This window comes from Tachysurus vachellii, chromosome 18, assembly GCF_030014155.1.
Source record: "Tachysurus vachellii isolate PV-2020 chromosome 18, HZAU_Pvac_v1, whole genome shotgun sequence".
In the NCBI taxonomy this organism is placed as follows: Eukaryota; Metazoa; Chordata; class Actinopteri; order Siluriformes; family Bagridae; genus Tachysurus; species Tachysurus vachellii.
In genome coordinates this window covers 17,609,262-17,635,228 of record NC_083477.1, presented here as the reverse complement: position 1 = coordinate 17,635,228, position 25,967 = coordinate 17,609,262, and the positions used below count along the sequence as shown (strand labels likewise).

Sequence of the window (25,967 nt, the reverse complement as noted above, 5' to 3'; positions counted from 1 at the left end):
TTCCCCCTGATTTGATTCATAAAGTGTTAAGAAGTCATGACAACACAGCTTCAGCTCAGAGAGAAAGAGAGAGAGATGAACTCTGGGTCAGAGCCTGGAGCAGCAGGAACTGAGCAATAAAAGAAGGCAGAGATAAACACACACACACTTTATGATCGGCACACAGGTGGCCACAAGATGGACCAAACTGAACACACACAACACCTCAGACAAATAACTAATCTGAGTCTGAGACACTTTTCAAGGCAAAAAAATCACCTCCGAAAGAATCAAACAACCATTTAGCATATCTGTTTATGCTAATACTAACTACTGAACTGTTGGACTCTAAGCTAATGCTAACAGCGTTCTGTGGAGATTTTGGCTAACAGTTTTCTCTTCACTTTATATGGCAGAAATTTATGCTCATGCTAATGTGCACTATTGGAGTCTATGCTAATTCTAACAATGCCCTGTGGAGATTTTGGCAAAAGGTTAAGAATTTAAATCAAATTTACCTTAACTCCATAACCCACATATAGGTTCATGCTAATGCTAACAGCATACTGTGAGAATTTAAGCTAACAGTAACAATTTACTCTATAATCAAACCTTAATTCTATAAGCCATAGGTTTATTCTACTGCACTGTTGGGATTTAAGCTACTGCCAACAACATATCCTGTGAGAATTTATGCTAAGGCTAACAATTTACTCTTTTAACTGCCCACAGATTATGCTAATGCTAACACCTTGCTGCTTGGTTTTTGCTGGTGTATGAGAATGTAAACAGAGGAAAGTGACCGGTAAAGTTTTGAGGAATACTTATAGTGTTGATTTGACTTAAAAATACATATTTAAACATTTATTAATTGTTTCGAGTCCAATGAAATTTAGCAAACATCGAGCAGCCATTTTGTGCCTGTGAGGAATCTGTGTTTTACAACAAGATTGTTTTAGTGGCTTAGACAACAGCAATGAGATGACTCCCAAATGGAGCTGTGTGTGTGTGTTTTCTCTCCCCGCAGGAATGCACCTTTTGTCGCACTAAAAGCCTTTTGTGTGGATTTGTGGCCCATTTCCTGTCAGAGCTGTGAAGAGCCATTTGGCTTTCACACACACACAGATTTAAACTCTTCACACACCCCACACACACTAACAGGTTTGAGTACACATCATTCACTTGTGATTTTAGATACACAAAGACAGCTAAATGCTTTACAGATGCTTACACACACACACAACACACACACGCACAAATAGTGCATACAATCTAATACGCACTAATACAGTTTTACACAGGGTTGTAAACTCAAAGCACACACATTTTACACACAGCAGGCACTTACACGTTTTAAACTATGCACATACTTTACGCGCACACACAGTGTTCATAAATTCCTTAGTTGATCCAGTCAGTGTGCGTCAAAAATCCCCAATGTGTGTGTGTGTGTTTTTCTTTGTGTCTCACGCCCACACACTCTCTGTGAGCGGAAAGAGAACTTGACTCCATTTCCTCGAGGTGCTATTTACAGCTCTGACCTCCCCACACACACACACACACACACACTCTGGCTGCTGCATGTACCAGCACGCTCGGAAACAGGGTGAGTCATATAGGAAGCTACACACAACCACACACACAAGCTCTCTTTTGCTGGCTAACTTGTCTGACCACAAAGATCACACACACACACACAAACACACACTAACAGTTCAAAAGTGAAACTCAGCTTGGACAACCAAACCTTGCATAATTCATTCTTCCCATTCTACTGTGTGTGTGTGTGTGTGTGTGTGTGTGTGTGTGTGTGTGTGTGTGTGTGTGTGTGTGTGTGTGTGTGTGTTTTGGCAGGGCTTGCTTTGGCACAATTTGTAACAAGTAACAGGAATTGTGGTAAAAATAAACAAAAATTAGTGAAGTGAGATCAATCACAGCTTTTTTAATATTATTGACAAATGTTAGAATCCCAGGATGTGTTCAATGTGTTGGGTTGAATTTAATTTATTTATTAATATTAAATTTAACATAATTTTTTTTAATTTCCGTTTGATTGTAAAACAATTAAATTTTTTAAAACAATTTTTATTTAATATGTTAATACATTTGTTTAGTTAGTTGTTTTATTTCTTTATGTATTCATTTACTTATGTAAATTCATTTGTTTAAATGTTAGCTAGCTAGATATTTTAAGACAAAAAATGTTTTTATTATAATGTGCAGATCAAAATATTTGTAATACAATGTCAAAACAACATAATATACAAATAACAAGCAAGTGCTTTATATACAAACAAAAACTGAGAATAGCTAAATACAGTCAGATTGACAGCAAACATCAAATCAGCTGAAAAACAAAACTTGAGTAAAGTGAATGCACTGAGTTTGGGTTCAAAACAGAGATGATTTTGAAGGTAGCAGAAAGTCCACTAACTCCGCAATCAGACTTTTGCGAGAGCTTTAGACAAATCCTTCTGCGAAATGTAAATGTTAAAACGTTAAAGCTCTGTGTTGTTCTCTTTCCTGTGTATTCGTTTAAGAGCTGAATCGTTCATCCGTTGAGTCGTCGGTCGAGTTTCTTTGTGTCGTTGATCCGAGGACTAAAGGTTTAGGACAAACAGGAAGTGAATGTGGAGGAGGTTCTCTTGGTTCTCTTTCAGTAGCTGTAACTTAAACGTTTTTTCTTTTTTTTCTCAAGACTGCAGGAGTGTGTTGCCTGTTTTTTCCTCTGGTGTTTGGTAAAACGTTGAATCTGTTGGCCGTTGAGTCGTGTGTTGGGCTGCTTTGTGTTGGTTTTGGTCGCTGGAACATTTGCTGCTCGGCATACAAAGCGAGGCCATGTGAGAGGCATTCACAGTTCACTTAGTTTCACTGGGTTTTTCTCTCTCTCTCTCTCTCTCTCTCTCTCTCTCTCTCTCTCTCTCTCTCGCTGAATGAGTTCATCCTGAATGGGCCTCAGCTTCCGTCTTTGCCGTGTGTGTGTGTGTCTGTTCTTCTCATTGATTCAGTGATTCCTTTCATCAGCATGCCTTGATTGATTGCAGCCTCTACTGCGATCTATACAGGAAGTATTTCACAACCCTACACACACACACACAAAAGGAAAGATGACTGATGTGGCCTAAAGATAACATCTCTTCAGATTCAGTCAGTAAGATACGTGATGTGTGTCGGAGAGAGAGAGAGAGAGAGAGAGAGAGAGAGAGAGAGAGTGAGAGAGAGAGAGAGGGAGAACAAAAGCATGTCTTTGGTGTTATCATGGGGCAACACCATTTTAAACAATGCCCCTTACCACCCCCATCCCCCTACCCGGGGCTGTTAACCCCAACAAGAGCCACTTCCTGTGCTATTTATACGTAAACACTGTGCTCCAGTCTTGCAGGACAAAGGAAATGATCAATACACCCTCATCCCCATCATACACCAGGCTTTTTGCAAAAAAAAACTTGTTTCTGTGTGTTGCAGTGTGTCATATTTGTTTCTGTGTAGTTGCAGTGAGATAATTTAAAATCATTTCTGTCAGGAAGTTATACTAATATTATATAAATATTTAACGGATAAATTAAGCTTGTAAGTGTTCATTTTTAGCAATATACATAAGTTCAATATTTTACATAATGCAACAGATTAAAATTAGCCAAGAGCTAAGCTCCATAAACATTTATTTATCTTCTGTATAGCTTTAGTTAGCTGGCTACATTGCCAACTATTTATTTTCCTGACATGCTCCATTGACAGGATCTCTGTCTAGCACTAGCTAGCTGGCTACATCAAATATCAGATTTATTAGAAGTGTTAGCTAACAAGATGCTTATCTATATATCTTATATATCTTATTGTGTTTAACAGACTGACCATAGCTTAAAAAGCTAAGCAAGTTAAGCATTTACTGTAGCTGACTTCTGTGTAACTCAACCAAGCTGACTACATTCAATACTTTGTTTTTTTGGAATTAGTAGCTAACTAGCTGTTATTACCTCCTTTATTAGAAGTTAGCTAACAAGAGGCTTATGTTTAACTAGCATATTAAACTAACCTACACTTATCTAGCTAGCATGTGTTATTTTTATTTATCTACCTTCTGTGTAACTCTAACCCACTTTGTTTATTGAAGTTAGCAGCTTACTAGCTGTCTTTTTTGCTAATATGTGTCAGTGACAGGCCCACTGTGTAACACTGGCTAACTAGCTACCTGTAAAATGTGAACAGTGCATGTGGTTTGGGGCTCGTCTACTGATGGACGACAATTATCAGAAAAAAGATTTGTGCGTCCTTTAGTGTTTTTCTGTAAAAATATTAAAGTTTGGGGAAAATGTGTGGAATAATAGTAGAGGCTTAAAATTATACCATCTATGTAGTGTTTGTGTTGGAAAGAGGGAGTTTTTTTTAAAGATTAGACAATGCATCCACCCAGATGGTTCCTGTCTAGTGGGCTTTTTCAGTTTACTTCCTTATTGCTCCCCTCCTCCTATTCTCCTACCCCCTCTCTATCTATCTATATCTCTTTCTTTTTTAAAGGCCTGGAAGTTGTCTTTTATTGCCCAGTTGTTCGGAAGTGACCTAGTGCCCTTGATTAGATAGGGCAGAGTCCTATCGGCCTCCGTCAGCTTAAACTATCTGCCTCTCTCTCTCTCTCTCTCTCTCTCTCTCTCTCTCTCTCTCTCTCTCTCTCTCTCTCTCTCTCTCTCTCTCTCAGCATGGTTGCTTCTGTGTGTGTGTGTCTGTGTGTGTGTAAAGAGGATAACAATAGAGGCTTTAGCATGTCCTGCTTTCCGGTCAAAATGGGGGCGGTGAAAAAGAAAGAGAAAGGGGAATGGAAGTGACAAAGAGAGAGCGAAAGAAGAAAAGAAAGAGGGGAGGCCAAAGATACCCAACATACAATATTCGTAGCGAAAGTGGTTGATACGAATGACTGGGATTAAACAAGTGGTTTTGGGTGTGAGACGTTGTGTAGGTTTGTTCACACTTCTAGCAGCTTCTGTTGGTTGTTAGTGAGTATGTATATGAGTGTGGGTTAGGGGGTATGAGTTTGTTTTGAAGTGTGTAGCAGCGTGTTAGAAAGTTTTTACGTATGTCAAGTTGTATAAGATTGTGTATGTGTGTGTTAAATTCTGAAGTATGTATTAAAGTGCCATGTTTTAGTCTGTGTTAGAGTATGTAGGTTTGTGTTCAGATGTTTAGTATCACTTTTATGCGGATCTATGGGTGCCAATGTACACATTACAATGTATTTATATGTGTAAAAGTGGAGTAGAGTGGAGCTGTGTGTGTGTACATTGAAATTTAACATGTATCACGGGCCATATAATGGTCTTAAAAGCTGAAACAAAACTATCAGCTGTTGGAAGCCTGAATGTTAGATCACAGTATTGCTGATTCCACTAATCCTCTACAAGCTCTTTTCATCTCACTGTGTGCGAGAGATGAGATCTCACCCATCCACCTAACAACCCCCACCCACCCAACAACCTCCCCCATCCCCAACAGTCCCGCTTCAACAGGTGAGTCTTTCAAATGCGTGATAACATCCTGCTATTGCCTCTTTATTGATCTGAGCTGTTGCCTTTCAATGGTCCTCTTCTTTTAAAGAGGCCTAAAGCTAATCACAGCCATTGCTCGTTACGACCCCACAGACCCTGGGGGAGTGTGTGTGTGTTTTTGTGTTTTGGGGAAGGGTGAGGGGGCATCATTTCCTGACAGATCAAACACCTCTATGGGTGGTTAATTTATTGCCCTATTCATTCCAGCAGTGCTGATTCTACATTAAATAGAGGGCGGTGATAGGTTTAGACTTCTGGAAGAATTCCAAAATGCTGATTAACTCAAAGGAAAGAGCTCTAGAATTCTCTAATAATTCACATTTCTAGAACTCACTAACTGATGTCACAGGCAGCTCCTGTATGCGGTCTGGAATGGTGAATAGTTCAGGTTGAAAGATGAAATTGTCTAAAACAATATAGATAGATAGAGAATACCCATAATGCATTGGTGTTTATACTCATTTATAGAATGCATTAAATAGGAAGTAGTTGTTTGATGAGAGTTTGGTTTAGGACATGTCCACACTTGTGTGTAATGGTGTTTATGTGGCCTACAGAGTGAGTAAAAGTGTATAGCTTGGGACGTGTCCATTGTGGACTAATGTCTATGTGGCATATAGAGTAAATAAGTTGTGTGGTTTGGGATGAATCCATAATGTGGTCTATATAGTGGAAAGGTTGTGTTTTTTGGGACGTGTCCACACTGATGTCTGTGTAGCAGATACAGTAAATCAGATATGAGGTTTGAGACATTTCCAAAGTGGAATAATAGCTGTGATGCATTTCTGATGTTTACTGTTGTGTGTGTTTGTGTGTCCATAGTAAACTGATGGTGTTCAAATCCACATATTGCCCATATTCCTTGTGTTCCTTAGATTAGTGTGCTACAAACCGTAGTGCACATGATATCTATGCGGCTACGTAGCGTGTGCTAGAGCCTGCAGGAGGTTGACTATAAGTTCTTTCAGGATGTAGAATATGTGCTATCCAGAAGAATATTTCCTGTATTCTTTCTAACAGACATTTTGGGAAGTGACGATTTATGTGGCCTACTAATGACAGGACCCTGAGGAACGGAGCACTGCAATCAGAACCCAACTTGAATGGTTTTCTCATCCTGCTTTACACACACACACACACATACACACACACACACACCAAAGTCCCTATACCACCAAAATCACAGACAGAATCACATTGGGAATATTTAGGGCAGATGAATGCTTTGCAATGGAGGAGGAGAAGCCAGGGCACCAGACACACAAACACACACACACACACACACACACACACACACTTTGAGTCGAATTTCAGTTTGGCTGCTGAGCACGCTGTCCACGCTTCAGTGGAGCTGAATGGAAAAGTCCGGAGAGCAGGAAGTTTTTGATTAGCGGTTTGCCTGGAGAGAGAGAGACAGAGAGAGAGTCTAAAGTTTTTTCTTGGATCCCCGCCCACTCTCCTTCTGCAGAACGTATTTAAATTTTGGGCCTCCAAATGAAATGGACGCGCCACAGTCGTCCAAACAGTTTTTTTTCCTCTTCTTAACCACGACCAACTCAGCAGGGAAAAACACTGAGCACACACGAATCAAATGTCTGATCTCCAATCAACTCAAATAAATCACATTATTTTAGAGAACACTTTAACCAAAAATGAAACCTACACAATTTCCCCCTTAGACTGGCTAGAATTGAAAAGCCAAGACATGATCAGCGTCTGAAATTTACTTCATTCACAAATCAACCACATTGACAAATTTTCAATATCTCACTACAAAATATGGACGTGTGGTCAGACTTTTCTTCATTTCCTCACTCACTTCGATTTCGATTCTTACCTGCAGTTAGTCTCCGATTTACACTCTGATATGCAAAAACAGCATCTGCTAAGTATAGTAAAGTATCATACTCCAGCTAATACAGGTAGTTTGCTTTGCAAATCTAGTCGATTAACACTAATTAGCTTGTTAGTAGTATTGTTAGTTAACTTTAGAAACATTTTGATTACTTTTGATCTTAAACAATTGTTAAAGAAATTGGTCACTACACACCAACACACGACCTGTGACAAGCTAACAAAGAGAAAGCTAGTAAAGAAACAAACAAACAAAAAAACACGTTGGTCTAAATATTCAATACATATTTTGGAACTTATTGAAGCAGAATAGTTTTTTCTCTGTAATTCCTATAAATGTGGAGTGTGACAATGTGTATTAGCTAAATGTGTATTACACATTTATTCCAATCCCTGTCGTTTAGATACATACTTATATATATATATATATAAAAGAAATTTCAAGACTCGTCACAGTTAATAGCCAATATCCAAACAGACAACAGAAGAGCGAGTATGTATCATATATATATATATATATATATATATATATATATATATATATATATATATATATATATATATATATATATATATATATATATTATATACAACATTATATACAGCATTATATACAGTGTATATATATATATATATATATATATATATATATATATATATATATATATATATATATATATATATATATATATATATATATAAAATTGAAAACGTTTACACAGGGTTAAGTTTCTTTTAAAATAGAATTAGCAAATACACAAAATGTGGTTAACTAGTTTCATGAGGAGATTTATTCAGTGTAAGAAACACAAGCAGTAAATGCAACTAGCTAACAGACTAGCAAGATTCTGTGATAAGCCTGAGTTAATTGTTATTTATTGCTTTTGTTATTTCTCCTATATAGGAAACTCATTAACAACAGTTTTAATACTTTGATGCTTCATTATACCGAAGAATTGTTCAACAGAAAATATTTCTCTTTTCTAAGCTCTGTTTGTTTGATAAATTCCCTGTCCTGAACATGGCTTCTGTTTTTTTGTATCTTTGTCCTGGCTGTAACTTGGCCTCATTGGCTTTAAGCCAGACAACACATTCAACAACTAAACTTGCTGATCTCAGATCTGTGGGTATTTCTATCTCACAACAATCTTCAATCTTTGTATACTGATTCCAGGTCAGCAGTTCTTTCTTGTGAAACCCCCACCCCCCTCTCTCGAAGCCTCTGGGGTAGCAAGTATCAAATGTCCTCATGGAACTGATCCAGGATCAGATGTGGCCCTTTGCCTGTAACAGAGATGATTATATATAAGAAAGAGTGCTGATCCTAGATCAGCCTGGAGAAGCTTTGTGAAAGGTCTAGCTCTCATGTTTCAGCATGTGAAAGGAGACAGGAAGTGTGGATGTGCTGCTGGTAGCGACCGAGTCTACTCTTATTACCGGCTCTTTCAAAGCAACTGCATGCTCCTGTTCTTTTCTTCTTAGCTTTCACAGTGTAGAAAGAGTCTTGCTTTCATTTCCTTACACAAGAATCCACCTGTAAACAAGCAGAGAGCACAATGCTACTACCAGTACGACCGTTTTCTATTTCCTATTGTGTTACTTACATACCAACATATAATCACACCCACAGCCTCAATTAACCACTTCTGTATAATATAATGTCATGTAACTATTTTGTTTAATTTAGTGTCCTCCACCCTTCAAAATAATTTTCTCCCTACCACCATTTTTCTTTTCCCCAGCAGTAACAATAGCTGTATAATTATACGTCATAGAAAATTAATCGTTCCTTTCCATAGCACTGTCAATAGCTTAATAATACTAGTTACATTCTATGACTACTCAGTAACTCAGATTCCTTGTTCCTGTAATACAATGATTACATCTTCTTAATTACATGCACAGAAAAATCATTACTCAGTTGCAGGATTAAACTAGAAAACAAAACAAAAGAAATGCTGGATATCCTGTCGCGTTTATGCAAATTCAGTTCACTGAAAAGGCTTCAGGCTTCAAATGTTGGAATGTTTTGCAAACGCAAATCAAAACCCAGCTCAGGTACATAGTACATCCTGACATTCAAAAGAATTATGGGGGGAGAAGAAAATTCCAGAAATCATCAGGTATGTAAATGTAAACTCTAAATGTGTTTTTTAATATATTTTTTAATTGGTTGGATATCCAGCTCTTGAAAGCTCAACCTACGGGCTTGTGCATACTTGATTGGTAGCTACTTGGTCTCAAGCAGAATAATTCTGTACTTAATAGGATGTTAGTTACAACCAGTGGTGTCAGTGCTTTGCAGGTATTCTAGCGAAACATCTCGGTTGGTTATTTGCCAATTCCCACCCACCTGCCTGCACTAGCTTACCATTAAACAGGGGACAGTACATCCTGCAAGACATACAGTAAGACCCAAAGTCTCAGACTACACTGAAAATCTGGGATTTTTAAAAATTTGAAACATTTTTGAAAATTCTACAAAAAAAAAAAAAAAAAAAAAAAAAAACTTCCACAAACTAAATCATAATCAGAAATACTTTACTAATCCCCTGGGGGAAATTGGGTTTGTTTTCACAGCTCCAAGTCACAAAAATAAGAATAGACTTATATATACTATGATAATATATGTAAGATTTAAAAAACTATACAGGTAGATGTATTGTTGCACAGTAAGATATATTGTTTTACTGAGTCTGATGGACACAACTAGAAAGGATTTCCTGTGTCACTTTGTGGAGCACCTTGGTTGAATGAGTGGGTGGAAGATGTTGTCTAAGATGTCCAGTAGCTTAGACAACATCCTTCTTCACCGGGCCTACAGATGAGTTTGTTCAGTCTATTCGCATCAGCTACCTTCAGTCCTGTAAGAACAAAAATATAAATGTTATAGATTCAAGATGTTGCACAAATTTAAATTTAAGCAAATTTGCGCTTTTGATTTTTTTGCTTTTGCTCCTTTCAGCTGAAATAGACTTGTATAGAGCCAGCCAGATATATTTTTTAAAATTGTTCATGCTGCATTACATGGCAGTGTAAGACACTTAGCGTTCAGTCCTGTCAGCCCTCTTCCACATACATAAAGTCCAGTAGAGATTAGCTGCATCCAAATATCCATACTTTTTTTTTTTTTTTAATTTTTTTTACAATAGATCGATAGATAGATAGATAGATAGATAGATAGATAGATAGATAGATAGATAGATAGATGATAGATAGATAATTTATTAATTTATTTCTTGACAGAAGCTAAAGATCAGTAGGCTAAAATCAGGACACCAATGGAGTATTATGTCTGAATTCTGAGTGTTTAGAAAACTAGGTAAGAAAGACCCAGATAAGTTACTGCTGCTGTCCCAAGATGCTGCAGTATGAAACTAAAGAACACTGCAATGTGACTATGCGATGTGAACACTATGACTGAAGAGCTTTCAGAATAGAAAATAGGGGAAAGCAGCTTGTAGGCTATTTTTAAGTCTAAGTGCTAACCATATTGTTCCTTCTGATTAAAACATACTTGTTTAACGCCTGAATAAATTCTCAATAAATTGTAATTTGAAGAAAAATAGTTTTTGGTAAAACCCAATATGAAAAGCACAAATGTAACATATCAGTTGGACATGCAAGTGTGCCAAAATTACACCATAATTAACCATCTTTGTCAAAATAAATAAATAAGTAAATGCTCAGTTACCTTACTGATCTTTGTTTTTAAAGTTACTGGTCAAATATCAATAAACTTTTTATGTAAATTCTTTTCCTGTATAAATATTTCCAGCTCAATTGTGATGAATGTTTAAATTAAGAATTTAAATTGTGCATTTGTAATATACAGCAGCAGATAATTCTTTGTTGCTACTTGGTTGGTAATTTTAGCGGAAACACCACATAAACCCCTAATTGTTTATTTATCAACCTAGTTATCTAGGGGAAAAAAAGAAATACACACCCAGTGCCTGCATGTATCTGCAATTCATTTAGCTTTCAATTTTGTGATGGTGAAAATGTGTAAAACATGTTATAGGGCTGCTTTTCATCTCTTTCATTCCTTTCTTCTTAGGCTACTTTGAACCCAGGGCTTATACTGGAAGAGTAATAAACATGCACACAAGAAAAAAAGAAAAGAAAAGAAAAGAAAGAAAATGCTAGAAGAAAGCAAACATGCCTCAGGCTGGCGTCCTGCTACTGATGTTTCAGATGCAGCTAAATCAGAAACAAATGCCTGCATGCTAATATTATTCCATAATCATAACAGAGATAGGTAGTCTCTTTAAGAAAACAGACCTCTGAAGAACCTCTTGAAGGTTGGAAGAACCATTATGCTCTAAATATATTTGATACTTTTAACATATTTCTGTTTATAATCAAAACGTAAATTTATTTCCCAATTGTGTCACGTCCTGCCAAAAACGTTAATTTCTGGCTTGTTTTACCAAGTTTTCCATCCAATGTAATGGTGATTTAAACATATTAATGTTACAGATAAATAACCTTTTGGATCTAATGCTAACTCATAAAAATTAGTTGGAATTAAAAAAAATTCGTCAGACTAATATTGATCTAAATTGTGGAGAGACATACAGTATTGATCAAATTTTAGTTTTATGACTTCATTCTCAAGTTAGAGATGAGGAAACATGAGAGCTGGGGAACATGCTGTTTGGATGAACATCAACACAATGTGACCTGACACCAAATTTTAGCCAATTTTGTCAAACAGGAAAAATTCTGTAGACGATTTCTTTATTGAATCTTGGGCGAAAAACAGGTTTCTTATTAGTTTCAGTTTTGTACAGGGTTACTTCCCTCTGCTTTGGGAGATAAAATAAAGAAATAGCTCATTCTAATAAGTCTTGGAAGAACATTTTTATGGTGTGGTCATTGTTGGAGGTGAGGTACATGGGTGTGATGAAGTATATTTATACCACGGAGCTGATGATTACTTAAATTTAAAGGTGTTAATTTTCAACAACAGCAGCTCTGACAGTAATGCTGTATACAAGGCAAATCATTTAATGCCCTTCTTCTAACATCCAGAACAAGAGCTACATTCTAGTTATTGAGTAAGATTTCTCTACATGAGATATTTTACTCAAATGCAGCTTTAGAGAAGTATATAAATTCAGGAATTAAAGTAAATTATAAATAGATACATTTGTTTCTAATAAGGGGGGCACGGTGGCTTAGTGGTTAGCACGTTCGCCTCACACCTCCAGGGTCAGGGTTCGATTCCCGCCTCCACCTTGTGTGTGTGGAGTTTGCATGTTCTCCCCGTGCCTCGGGGGTTTCCTCCGGGTACTCCAGTTTCCTCCCCCGGTCCAAAGACATGCATGTTAGGTTGATTGGCATCTCTGGAAAATTGTCCCTAGTGTGTGAGTGAATGAATGAGTGTGTGTGTGCCCTTCGATGGGTTGGCACTCCATCCAGGGTGTATCCTGCCTTGATGCCCGATGACGCCTGAGATAGGCACAGGCTCCCCGTGACCCAAGGTAGTTCGGATAAGCGGTAGAAGATGAATGAATGAATGTTTCTAATGAGCAAGCCGGAGATGACAATGGCAAATTAAAAACTCCCTGGGAGGTTATGAGGAATAAATCAGACTCAAAAGGGAACTCATCCTCATTTGGGTGACATCCGACAGTTCAACAATAATTGATTTCTCTTCAGTTTATATGGTATATGATCAAAAAGTGAAAATGCGTAATCAGGAAGTTGATTTGCTTTGACATGAAGTTGAAGCTATTTTGTTGAAGTGATTTTGTTGAACTATCTATTGATGGAGAATAAACTGTTTGTGGTGATTGCAGTCCAACTTTATGACTTCTAAGTGATACCCCATGTATCCCATGTATCTCCTGGCTGTCCATGTTAAGCCAAGTGATAATATTAAAGATTAAAGATTCTGACAATAATGCAAAATAACTGTAGTGTAGTTTAATTTAACTGTCAGAATTTCAACAAGTAAAATTGTAAGAATCTTTATTTATACAGTACAGAACTTTTCATGTTGAAAGTTCAGTGAAACCACAATCCATCACTGCCCAGCTGTGACTGATTGTGGAAACTGATAGTAAAACTGCTTGACCTAAATAGGGTTCTCAGTATGGGTTATAAAGCTTTATGTGCATTATGAGAATCCTTTTGCAATCAGTAAATTAATTCTAGTTTCTAAGTTCTGAACATTTCTTATTTTAGGCACCTGTTTGAAACTTCTAAGGTGTTGAAGTAGGTGAAAAGATAAAAAGAGAAAGTATTCGAGATCAGATCAGATTCAAACAGTGGGAGAGAGAGAGAGAGAGAGAGAGAGAGAAGGGATGGAGGAAGAAGGAAAAGTGGAACCAGCTGTTTGGTCTTTACTTTACTACAGCGTCTTGACTATCGAGACTCATAATAGTTCAGAGTTTTGCTTCAATCAAACGCTTGATTGGTCTTTACAGGAATATTAGTCATGTTCCTCCTCTTTTATTCACCTTTTTAGAAATGCACGGTGGTGGCGGAAACCGATTGCAGCGATAATAAGAGTCTAAAAATATAAAAGCTCTGTGGGCTTCCAGTCTTTTCTAGTTTCTTCTTTTCTTCTGCTTTTTTTCCCCTAAAAAAATATGGAGGTGTTTCCAATCTCCACAACCCCCTCCTGGAACACAGGTGTCGGTTGGAACGTTAACACACACACACACACACACAAAAGTTATAGTTCTGGTCCAGACAAAACCACACACATCTGGTGTCTGGTGTATATTATATATATATATATATATATATATATGGAGCTGCAGAAATGAAGCTTTAATATTGTTGATGCTTCATTACATGTTCATGTTTAGGATTCTATATAAAAATGAATAAAATTGCATTTACTTACAAGTTACAAGTTGTAACCCATCCCTCATACTTAGTATGTAGTTAGAAATTTGGTTAGCCTTCGATTCGGAGTATAATTACTGTACAACTAAGGAAAATGTTAATATTTTCTAAAATATTTACTTCGTGTTCACTGTGTGGAATTTGAATTGTTTGTACAGCTTGATATCCAAGGTACATACAGTATTATATGACGGTTTTGTCAGATTCTCGATTCCGATTTAAGGTGCTGATTGACAGAAGTGCTTGCTGTTAAGAGCAAATCACAATATTAATACCACTGTTTTAAAACCACATTGTTTCTATAGTAACTGATACAGGGACTTGTGCCAATTTATTGATTTTATGTGAATAAATGTTAATTTAGCTTTTTTTTATGACTGTTGCTATGTAACAGTTAAAAGTAAAGCTTTAAGCTTCAATTTTAGGATACGGGGAATTCTTCAGGACAGAGAGGTTTCTTAAGCTGAAGTTTCTTAACATGAAATCTAAGAAAGTCTTAATAACTTTAAAAGAGAGAAAAAACAGGATAGTGAAAGAACAACATTTTATAGAAGTTTATATTCCAGAATGTCCATTGTGCTTACACAAATAAAATGAAATGAATTGAATTGAAGGTACTATTATTACGTGGAAGTTTCAAAAACTTTAAAGGTAACTAATCATTAAATCATTCATTAATTAATCTGCAATTTCAGCAAATTGCTGCACTACAAGAGGAATAAAACACACACACACACAGAATGTTTTCCTTATGACCTATTCTAAAAATTAAGGCCTTTCTAATAGCTTTTTTGGGGACCAGCAGCTTTGTCCCCGAAATATGCTTGGTCCCCATAAACTGCTGTGTGACTGGTCCCCATTAAAAGCTAAATACAAAACCACTAACACACACACATACACACACTGTTTTGCTTTGTTTTGCTGTGTTTCTGCTAATTAGCTTTCGCTGCTAATTACTGTAATTCCCGGACGTTGAGTTCCGAGCCATTTCCAAACACACTTGGACCGGAACGACACATAATTATACACATGCTTCCACTCTTACTCCATCCTTCACCAACACAATTAGCCTTTCATTACACCAGAGTGTGTGTGTGTGTGTGTGTGTGTGTGTGTGTGTGTGTGTGTGAGTGTGTGTGTGTGTAATTGTGTGTGCGTGTGTGCGTGCTGTGGTCTGATCGCAGTGTTTTGCTGTAGGCTCTGTGGTGCAGGTGATGCGTTGCATTTTACCCACCAATTGCTAGCAAATTAGCACACACACACACACACAAACACACACACAAGTATTCAAGTCTCTTTCAGGCTGGTGTCATTATACCTAGATAACTTCCTCCCTCAATGATTAGCCAAAGATAGTCATGTGTGTGTGTGTGTGTGTGTGTGTGTGTGTGTGTGTGTGTTTGTACATCATGAATGCTTTTGGCATTGTGTTTAATACAGCGTTTGGGTGTTTGAATGCAACTTCAGTCTTAGTTCTGTATGTGTCTGTATGTATGTGTCTGTATGTATGTATGTAAGACAATTAATGATATAAAGATGATCTATTTTCTATCAATAATAATGAGTTTATAACTGTTGCCCTGATTCTGTTCAGTTGTTACCTTTTAAATCGATCACATCCATCAAAACTTTCACACCGCTAACCGCTAACGACAGTGAGGAATTTGTACATTGCCTAGGGTTAATACTGTACATGCCTTCACTTCCTAATTACAATCTGAAACTTTTCTAAAGTACTGATCTTATACGTTATTTCTTTCTTCAATCATGGTGAATGTTTAAATAGTTTTCAATAGTGTGACCCATGAAGTTTTAACTGATGGAGTCTTCAATAATTATGAAAGAAAAGTGAATGTTCTTTGATAAACACAACACACAACACCTGATGTACATGACTGTAATCACACTACTCAAAAGTCTAAAATGATCAAAAATTATTGCTACAACTTCTACTACTAATAATAAACTTCACTCTTGCATTTGAGCATAGTGTCCTTGGCATGCTTGGTGGATCTGTGGGCAAATGTCCAAGCTGCTTCTTCTGCTGTCTCCTGTATCAAGCTATAAATCTTGTTTGGACACACAAACATAATGCCAGGCAAGTCCCGACCGGCCTTATTTCCTCTTGCTTGGCTGAGATCCTGTTTCTCTTAACTCCCCACTGAGAAAACACATTGACCACTGTGACACACACACACACACACACACACACACACACACACACACACACACAGACAGACACACCACTTTGCATTTAAAATGTCATGCATTCCTATTATGATGGTAAATATTAGTCACACACACACAGTGTCTCTCTGTCTTCTCTTCTGTAGTTTTAGTCTTGTTGCCTGATATTGGTGTGTGTGTATATGTGTGTGTCTGTGTGTTCCACAAGATCATATAACATTCCATCGGTGTTTTCAAATACGTCATTAATATCATATTAAACCAGTGAACATGTGGAGGTGATGGTGTGAAAGGTGTCGGGACGTGTGTTGAACCATGAGTCACAAACTCCAACTGACATGTAACATCAAATCAAAATGAAACAACACTCATAAAGAGAAATATCAGACTAATAATACTTCTCTTCTTCATCTATTCTTATGTAGTCTAATGTGTTGTTATTTAACCAACAAATGTATGTTATATTTACATTTATTACATTTACCTTTACTTCCAAACAATCTCTATAATGTTAAATTTACCTTTTTTGACTTTTCAAGTTCCAGAGAGCAGCGGATGAGGAAATAACTGCTGCTATAATTAAAGTAATGTGGATGGTTAGCAACATTCAAATGTTCCTAAAAATGGATAAAAAAAAGTTTCCACTTTTTTATAAATGATACTTACACACACAAACACACAAACCCTAAAAATTACATTTTTATAATTGCATTTTCTTTCTAGTGTAAGTGTAGTCCCCGAAAGACTGCTTTGTGACCGGTTCCTATAGACCACATACAAAGCTGAATACACAGATAATCTAAAGACAGTAATGTAGGAAATGCATGGCATGCATTCTATATTAAAAGTACTTGAGACCTCCCCCAGGTACCTTTTCCCCCAGGTAAAAAACAAACAGTCCCTCAAGAACCACACAAACACACACACACATACACACACACACACACACACACACACACACAGTGAAAAGTTTGAAAAGTGTAGATTTCCCTTCACAGCTGACACAGACTCTCCATAAACTTTATACACATAGACACATCCACACACACACACACACACACACACACACAGGGCAGAGGAAAAAGAGGGGTTTCTGGTGTTAGCTGTGGAAGATATTTTTCAGAAACTGAAAAATTTTATTCTTATAAATATTGCTTTAGGATCATTTTCATCTGTCAGAAATGAATGTATACAATATATATCAGAGAGAGAGAGAGAGACACACACACACACACACACACACACACTGAAAAGTGTGCCCTGCATTTCCAGGTACTGAACTTTTAAGCAAGATTTCGCTTCACAGCTGACACAGATTCTCCAGAAACCTTATACACACAGACACATCGGCACACACACACACACAAGCACATGCGCGGTGAAGCTGTGGCCGGAAACTTTGATAAACCTTCAAGTGCTGAAAAATGTTCTGTTAGCGGAAATGAGGGAGCAGCACTGAGTATGATTCCGACTTAAGAGCTCATTTACACACACACACACACACACACACACACACACACACACACACACACACACACACACACACCATGTGGATATCCCTGTGATTTAACATTGCAAATGTGTGGTATGATAAATGCTGTTGTTAGAGAGAGAGCGAGAGAGAGAGAGAGAGAGGTTCAAACAATGCAGAAAAGATGAGGTGTTTGTGTGTCCATCTTGAGTCTTCTTGATTCAAACATTATTTTGACCTATGCATCTTTTCCTTTGTCTCACTTTTTTTTTTTCTCGGTCTCTTTATTATTCTGTTTCTTCTCTCTCATCTCTCTCACTCTCTCACTCTCCATCGTTCCATCTCTTTCTGTCTGTGTAAGGAACGTTTTTACGATGTGTTTTAACCAACCCCTACACACACACACACACACACACACCCACACTCATTTCCTGTGTCTTCCATCCGTTCCAGGTTTCCAGGAATCTGTGGATATCATCAGCTCGAGCCCCCATCTCTCTGCATTCTGATTGGCCCAGCTAATAGAATGACCCCCGGTGCTGGGATGTGATTGGTCGATCTTATCTGAGCTGCAGGAAATTAACCTTGATAGCTTCCTATGCTAGAAGGAGATGGGAGATAATGTACATGAATTTTTTAAGTGTGTGTGTGTAGGTGTGTGTGTGAGATTGACTTTAGGCACCGTACCTTCCCTTTAATGTCACTGTAAGATTCTTAATACGGTAACCAGATGTCTCTTGGGGAAAATTTTATTGCTATTATATCATAAAGAGCCATCAGAAGGAAAGAAATATGGCCAGGCATCAGTGTGTGACACACATGCTTCGTTGATAAATGGGTTTTTATATATACTTATATTGATACACACCCTGAAAGTTACAATAACTATCACATGCTTAAAGAAACAGGATGTCGAAATAAGGAACGCAACATATTGAAAGATTAGCAAGAAAATCCTAGCAGGAAGATCTCACAGGTTTAACTAAAACTTTTAGTGATTATCTTTGGGCTATATACACAGTATATACAGACAAATCACTGGGGTTATGTTTTGTTTCATAGTTGTGCTTCACGTTACAAGGTCCAACTCTGTTTGTATTTGACGTGTGAAGGATTGACACATATTTCTGTCTGTTGTATTTAAATGTTTTAGTGTTGTCATAATTTCCTTGTAAAAACATGTTCACCAGTTATCCAATCTCAATAAAAAGATATCAAATGAAGTGAAAAAATCAGTTCAGGTCCGTGAAAATGTTACAGACTTAGCTGAGCTAGCTGAGTCTCTAGCCCTTTAGCTAGACTCCAGATAAGTAATTTGCATAAATGGATGTGATTGGATAAGCGAGGAGAGGATCTGCTATGGAAGCTGCAATGATTCATACATTGTTTTGTTTTTTTCTCTTTATATGTTTATCTCTTCTGCTACAATATTTTATAAGTACTTGGTTTTGTCTGCTGAAATGTTTTGCTAGTTCCGCTAGTTGCTGAACCACGGTCTATTGTATGTCTTTTCTAGACATTTGGTATGCAACAAATACTAAACATATAGGTTTCAGCTTCAGTATAAAAGCTACTCATTATTGTAGCACTTGTTTAGTTTGGAACAAAATGGTTGCAAATGTTTTTACTTTGTTTTGATATTCAGAGGAAATGTGGCATGAGGCCAGAAGAATCAATGGCATTACAACATCTTGTGAACATTTTTTTTTATTATTTTTAATAGCTATAAGATTCATATTCTTTACATTATCAGTTATCAACAAGACTTATGCTCTGTTCTACAACTATCTTAAAGTGACTGAAGTTCTAGTAAATACAACTAAACATGACTTCTAGGGTCTGGGATAGAGGCTGAATTTCACGGTTTCTTTCAAGGCCATTTTGTCAGAGGTAATAAAAAGAGGGAGAGAGAGAAAACGAAAGAGAGGGAGAGAGAGAGCGAAGCCTCAAAGCGGAAGAGGAAAGCAGTATGGGCTAAAAGTATTTCTGAGTCTGTCATTATAGTTCAACCAAGAGGAACTGCAGTTTTTAGTGGGAGAGAGAGAGAGTGACGAGAGGAAGAAAGAGGAATAGATGTAAAAAAAAAAAAAAAAGCGTAGGAGCTCATCTGATTATTTGTGTGAGACGTGGCCCCCTTTTTTTTTCCTCTTGCGAGATTCTTGCCTAAAGAATGCTGTGCATTCTCTCTCTCTCTGTCTCTCTCAAGGTTTGACCTTTGGCCTTTCCGGTCATAAACTAGCCATGCGAGCGTCTCCATTCAGGGTTTCTCATGCGCAAATTCAACATCCGCATAATATTAGGTGGATAGAAAGCATCCTGCTGTTGATTTGTTCCATTTCTTCCAAACAGACAAAAAAGATAAAGCAGACAGTATCTAATAATACGAGCAATTTTCGCTGCCACTTTTTGTTGTATTAGGACGTGGTCTTCACATTGATAATGTTGCTATCCAAAGCTGAGTGCTGTTTTTCCCACCACCCCTACAGCATCGGTCTGATTTCAGACTCAATTGACGCCGCATGTGCCTTTATCTTACATTCTCACAAATGCACACAGTTAACATAACCATATCAACTCGCCATATTTGTGTGTTTTATTTATTAGTATAATGCTATTATGCAGAGTAAGTTACGCAACCTCACCTCTTGTGTGTCCTACAACATTCCCCTTCTATTAATGGGAACTAATGATGTCATCACCCGTATCATCTGCATTGTTCCATAATCTGGACCAAGTGGCCCGAGTATGAGTTGCGTTCACTTTCAATCACGAGAATCACAGCACAATTTGGTGCAACAAAACTCGGGGTACCGTTTTTTTACCAACCCTACAGTAACAGACTTAAAGGTGGGGTCTCCGAATTTGGAGAAATGCTTCAGAAACCTGAGTCGGGTTGAATAATAAACAAAAATCAAAACAAACGTGTAGCCAATGAGCAGAAAGGGGCGGGTCTTGTCAATATGGGCGGAGAGAGTGTTCAGTGTGCATGTGTAACATTAGCAGAAAGCGGTTTTAGCATTGACATGGAGGATAAAAACAAAGAAAGAAACGAAGTAAGGCTTACGATAAGGCAAGAAGTAGGACGTGTTAATATAGGATCAGCTTTCCAGCGCTGGAGAGAACTGAAGGAGCGGGAAGTTGGCCGCATATTCACAGATTGGAGTTTCCCGAGTCAATAACTCCTGAGCTAAACACTGTTACTACACAAATAACACCTCTTTTCTATCGTAGTAATGTAGAGAGGCAGCTACAACCGCATTTTGCTAGTAACAGCGTTTAGCTCAGGAGTTATTGACTCGGGAAACTCCAATCTGTGAATATGCGACCAACTTTACTTAAGACGCTGAGGTGCATTTTTCCTTCTCGATAGGTGAGTAACGTTGGTTTTGCTTTGTTACACAGAACTAATATAGGCCGTCCTTTACATGATTATGCTTGTGTGTCATTTTTGCTTGTTTGTTTATCTGCAATCGTATTGTTCTTCCCTTCAGCTATGATAAAGACACATTTCTTTCCATTAGTTGCCTGGGTTGCATATGTATGTGTGGGCGGGGCTATCAATACAGGGGTGAGGATTATTTGGCTTAGGGGCGTGTTTGTTTTGGTGATTTCAAATGTCAACGTTGGCTTTCAAAAAAAAAAGGTGGGAGACCCCACCTTTAAGTGTGTTTTCTATTCAAGCCTAAAAGCATGGACTTATTGCTTGATGTTATCAAAAAAAAAAATTCTCACATTTTTACTCAAGAATGAAATACACTCAGTTGATTTTGCATAATCTGAATGGTATTAAAGACCAGGAATCTACTGAGGATACACAGTACTGATTGACTACTTAGTGAGGAGAAATATTTTCTAATTCCACTCTCCAGCATCACCCAGAAGCCAAGGGGTTTACTTTGGAGTCTGGTTCCTTTCAAGGTTTCTTCCTCATGTCATCTCAAGTTTTTCCTTGCCTCTGGTTTGCTGCATTAGGGATCTGCTTTGTAACAATGTTTATTAAAAGCACTATACAAATTAAATTTAAAGAGAATTGCACAGGGAATTCAGGAAATCCAATTAACCAGCCGCTTAACCCGACTGAATGTTGCTGAATGTTGGTCTGCTGGAATACTACATTATGGTCAGAATAAAGGATGCACCATGACTACATGCTAGCTAGGTCAGAAACATAGTGGAAGTCGGTATGCATGTGATATGTCTATAAGATGTGCAAACATCACAAAAACTTGTTATGGTCATGTGTACATGTGTGTATGTGTGAGTCCAGGTTATTTGTCGGTGTTTGGGATTGTAGGTCATCTAGAAATTCAGATATTTGTACTAAAATACAACAACAACAAAAACAAAATGCAGATTTTGAGAAATACTTATGCCTTTAATATTAAAAGCTTCCACAGAATTGCTCAATTTCATATAATTTTATAATAATGATAATAATAAGAGAAAAAAAAACATTTCTCTATTTAATGGTGATAATTTCACTGCTGCATTTTCTCTTAAAGCATGCAGTTTGTCTAAAAAAATTCTTAGCATTCAACCAGGAATATTAATCATTACTACAGAAAGGTCTTGATATTTTGTTTTTGTGTTCAAAAGTGAGTCAGAGAGAGGAAGTCACCGAGAATTCAACACTGAATTAGTTGCTCTGCATCCAATCAGGGTAAGTTTCCATCTAAATGTTTAGCAAATGTGGGGTAAATTTCTGCAGTGGTAGACGAAAGGAAAATGTGACTGTTTGCTAAGGCATAATTTATTCCAAACATTCTTGTTTCCATCACCCGTTATCACATCTTGTCTTGAAACATACACCATACTCCACACTTTCCTCTGATCAGATAAACCAGGTTCAGAGTGTTTGGTGCAGTTTCCATCCAGCTTTGCTTATATGCAAATTCAACATTTACATATGGATGACTAACTTCATACCTATGAAAATAAGTACCCAGATCTGTCCCTTATTTCTGTTTCTCATTCTCAATATAATAGCTCTTGGAACACTTAACAAGTAAAAATAGCTTAAATATGATTTGTTTTATAGAATAAACCAAATTTATGATTATTATACTCATATGTAAACATTCTTTACTTACTTACTAAAAAAGCAAAACTTTCTTCAAATATAAAAGTACAAGCTTAAAACATGGCTGGTTTTAAATATAAATTTAACAAATTTTCTGCAATTTCTAGAAAGAAGCAAAATATTCCGATTTAAAATCTAAAGATTGAAATGAGTAGAATAATGTTAGAAATCTGGTTTTTTTTTTGTGATCTTAGAAAATACAATTCTTAGTTTTCTGATATTTTGAGAATTGACTGATGAGGTCACATCAAAATTACAAACCTTTAACCAAAATTAAATCAACAACATATTTAAAGTTAGTTATTAGAAAATCCTCAATGTTAGCTAGTTAGCTATTTGGTTATTCAATACATCAATGTCACTTTCAATACTGTTAATGATTTAAGAGTCGTTTTGAAACTTATAAAGAAAAAAGACAACGAGATTTATCTATTTTTTTATTTCACTGTTGCAAAATAATAAAACCTTTACTTTAAGTTTCACAAGTTAAAAGAGCTAAATTGCACCCCAATATTAGAATCACAGTTATACATTTCTATAATTAAATCTGTTCAATTTTGTTTTTTTCATCTGTATATTAGAGCTAATAAATAGATCTTACTTTGTGTTTACTCTGCTAGCTGCTTGGTGTGCCAAGTATTGTAATTAATATTGCATGGTAGCGAGTTTACTAGATGAAAGTGAAAGCAACCTCAAATGTGTGACTTTCACATTTTGTGTCTTTTCCCCTTACTTGAATTACCGTTTCCACTGGGTGAATTTTATTTAGGCTTGTTATCTGATAAATGCGTAAGAATCGTAGGAATTATTTAAAAAAATCATAAATGTTTAAGTTTAGGTGATTTGGAGGATGATACCTCTTTTAAACTTTTTTAAACCTCTTTTATGTAATGATATTTTTACTACAAATAAAATGTCGTCTTAGTAGATAAAAATAATTTAAATAACTTTAAATTTAAACATATTTATGGAGAATTTTCTAAGATCTTAAAAAAATAGACATAAGATTATTAATTTATACTAATTTCTAGCCTTTTTCTACAAGTAGCTTCTTTTTAGAAATAACAGAATAAATTAGCTAACTTTAAACTTAAAATTAGCTACACTGAATGGTGTAAATTAAAATAATATAAGATTAAAAAATCTATTTAAATTTTCTTTCTACAAATAACTGCTTAAAATGAGCTAAATTGATAGCCTAATTATTGAACATACTGTAAGAGTGTTTAGAAATAAGTCTAATAATCATATATTTGGTTTATACTAATCACATAATAGGAAATTCTTGATAAATCAATTAATAGTTAAAAAACATAGTCTTGTCTATTGTGTATTTTCCTCAATGAATTTCTTCTTCCAATGATTGTCAAGCCTCTGTGGATCATGTGAATATTATAAAAATGTCATGGGGTGAATGGGTTTGTAAAGTAAACTGTAGCTGTATAGTGGAAAAAAATAGGCAAAACTGTAGATAATTAATTGCTATTTTAATGTTAATTTAATGTTTTGTTTTGTTTTTTTGATTTTCTCTCTCTTTTTTTGAAAATCTGAAAGCAGCTTATTATTGTTGTTGGGAATGATGTTAAATATTTTACAGATTTTTAACTTGGAAATGTGGTAGCTCAGTGCTTTAGGTGAGGCCTTACTGATCAGAAGGTTATGAGCTCGAATCCCCATGTCCACCTAGCTGCCACTGCTGGGCAAATCTCTCAACTCTCAGTTAAAAAAACAAGATAAAATAGAATTTGCCTGGTTAAGGGTGTCTGTGAAATACCATAAAATTAACTTCTTATTAGTGATTATGAATGTTAATTCTATATTGTGTTAAAAGAGTGTGTGTTAAAAGAGACATGGAACACAAACTTGGCTTTGCTACAACAAACAACAACAACAAATATGTTAATGCTTACTCTGAAATCTAGCAAAGAACAGGAGTAATTCTGTAATGTTGAGTAGCGTGACATGCAGTTGCAGCCTAACAGCAAGCTCACTCAATGACCAGGTGCACTGTGTGTGTGTGTGTTTGCTCTTGTCGTGACTGCGAGGCCGTTGCTAAGGGATCGGCTTATCTCCAAACCGTATCCATTTCTTCCCCTCCCTCCTGTCTGCCCTCTTTCCGTTTTGTCTTCCGAATTCCTTCGTTCCTTGTCGGCCAAATCCCACACCACACACACACACACACACACACACACACACACACACACACACCTGCCCCAGCCAAACAGCTGTGGAGAACATAACATCATTTGGCAGAATGATGGAGAACGAGTGGCCTGTTTTATGGGGAAAAACATCACGGCTATGATCCAGTGGCTGCAGATTGTCACATTCCTGATGTTATTAGCGATAACACACAACTCTGAGCGTTCTATTACTTTGACGCACCAGTTTTACAGTGCAAAAGCAGAACTAAGCAACATTTGAAAGGTAGTCTTAAGGGGATTAAATACTGACAACACTGTGACACTCATCTCCTAAATGATCATGAAGTATGCTAGTTATTCTGACAACAACAGAGTAACAGGAAAGGACATAAAGCAAAAAGTATTAGCATGAATTCTCCTTTTAGTTTTAGTTACTTTTTCAGTACTTTTAACTTTGTTATGGTTTGTAATTTTCCAAAAAACTCAAATTCTTTATGTATTTGTTCACCTTCAAGAAAGTATATTAATCAATCAAAAACAAATCATCAAATCCTGTAAGCTAAATCTGCTAGTAAAGTTTATAAATGTAAACGTTTCACTTTGCTTGTTGTATCTTTGACTGTTAGGATGCTGGAATTTACTGATCAAAATAAATTACATTTACATTTATGCCATTTGATAGACTTCCTTATCCAGAGCGATGTAAAAAACCTCTTTGAAGTCTGTATCGATGAATACATCAACACTGGTTTACTAGGTTACAGACTTAGGATACCATCAACCTACAACTCTAAAAAAGAAAAAAAAAAAACAGGGCAAATGCTTTAAATGTTTCAGGAAGAGGTAGG

At 36.6% G+C, this 25,967-nt stretch overlaps 1 protein-coding gene across 1 annotated transcript in view; it reads left to right on the top strand.

Moving 5' to 3' along the window:
* afg2a (AFG2 AAA ATPase homolog A) overlaps nt 1-25,967 on the top strand; it is a 153,468-nt gene that overhangs the window by 75,283 nt on the left and 52,218 nt on the right. The gene's annotated exons all lie outside the window — the stretch shown is intronic.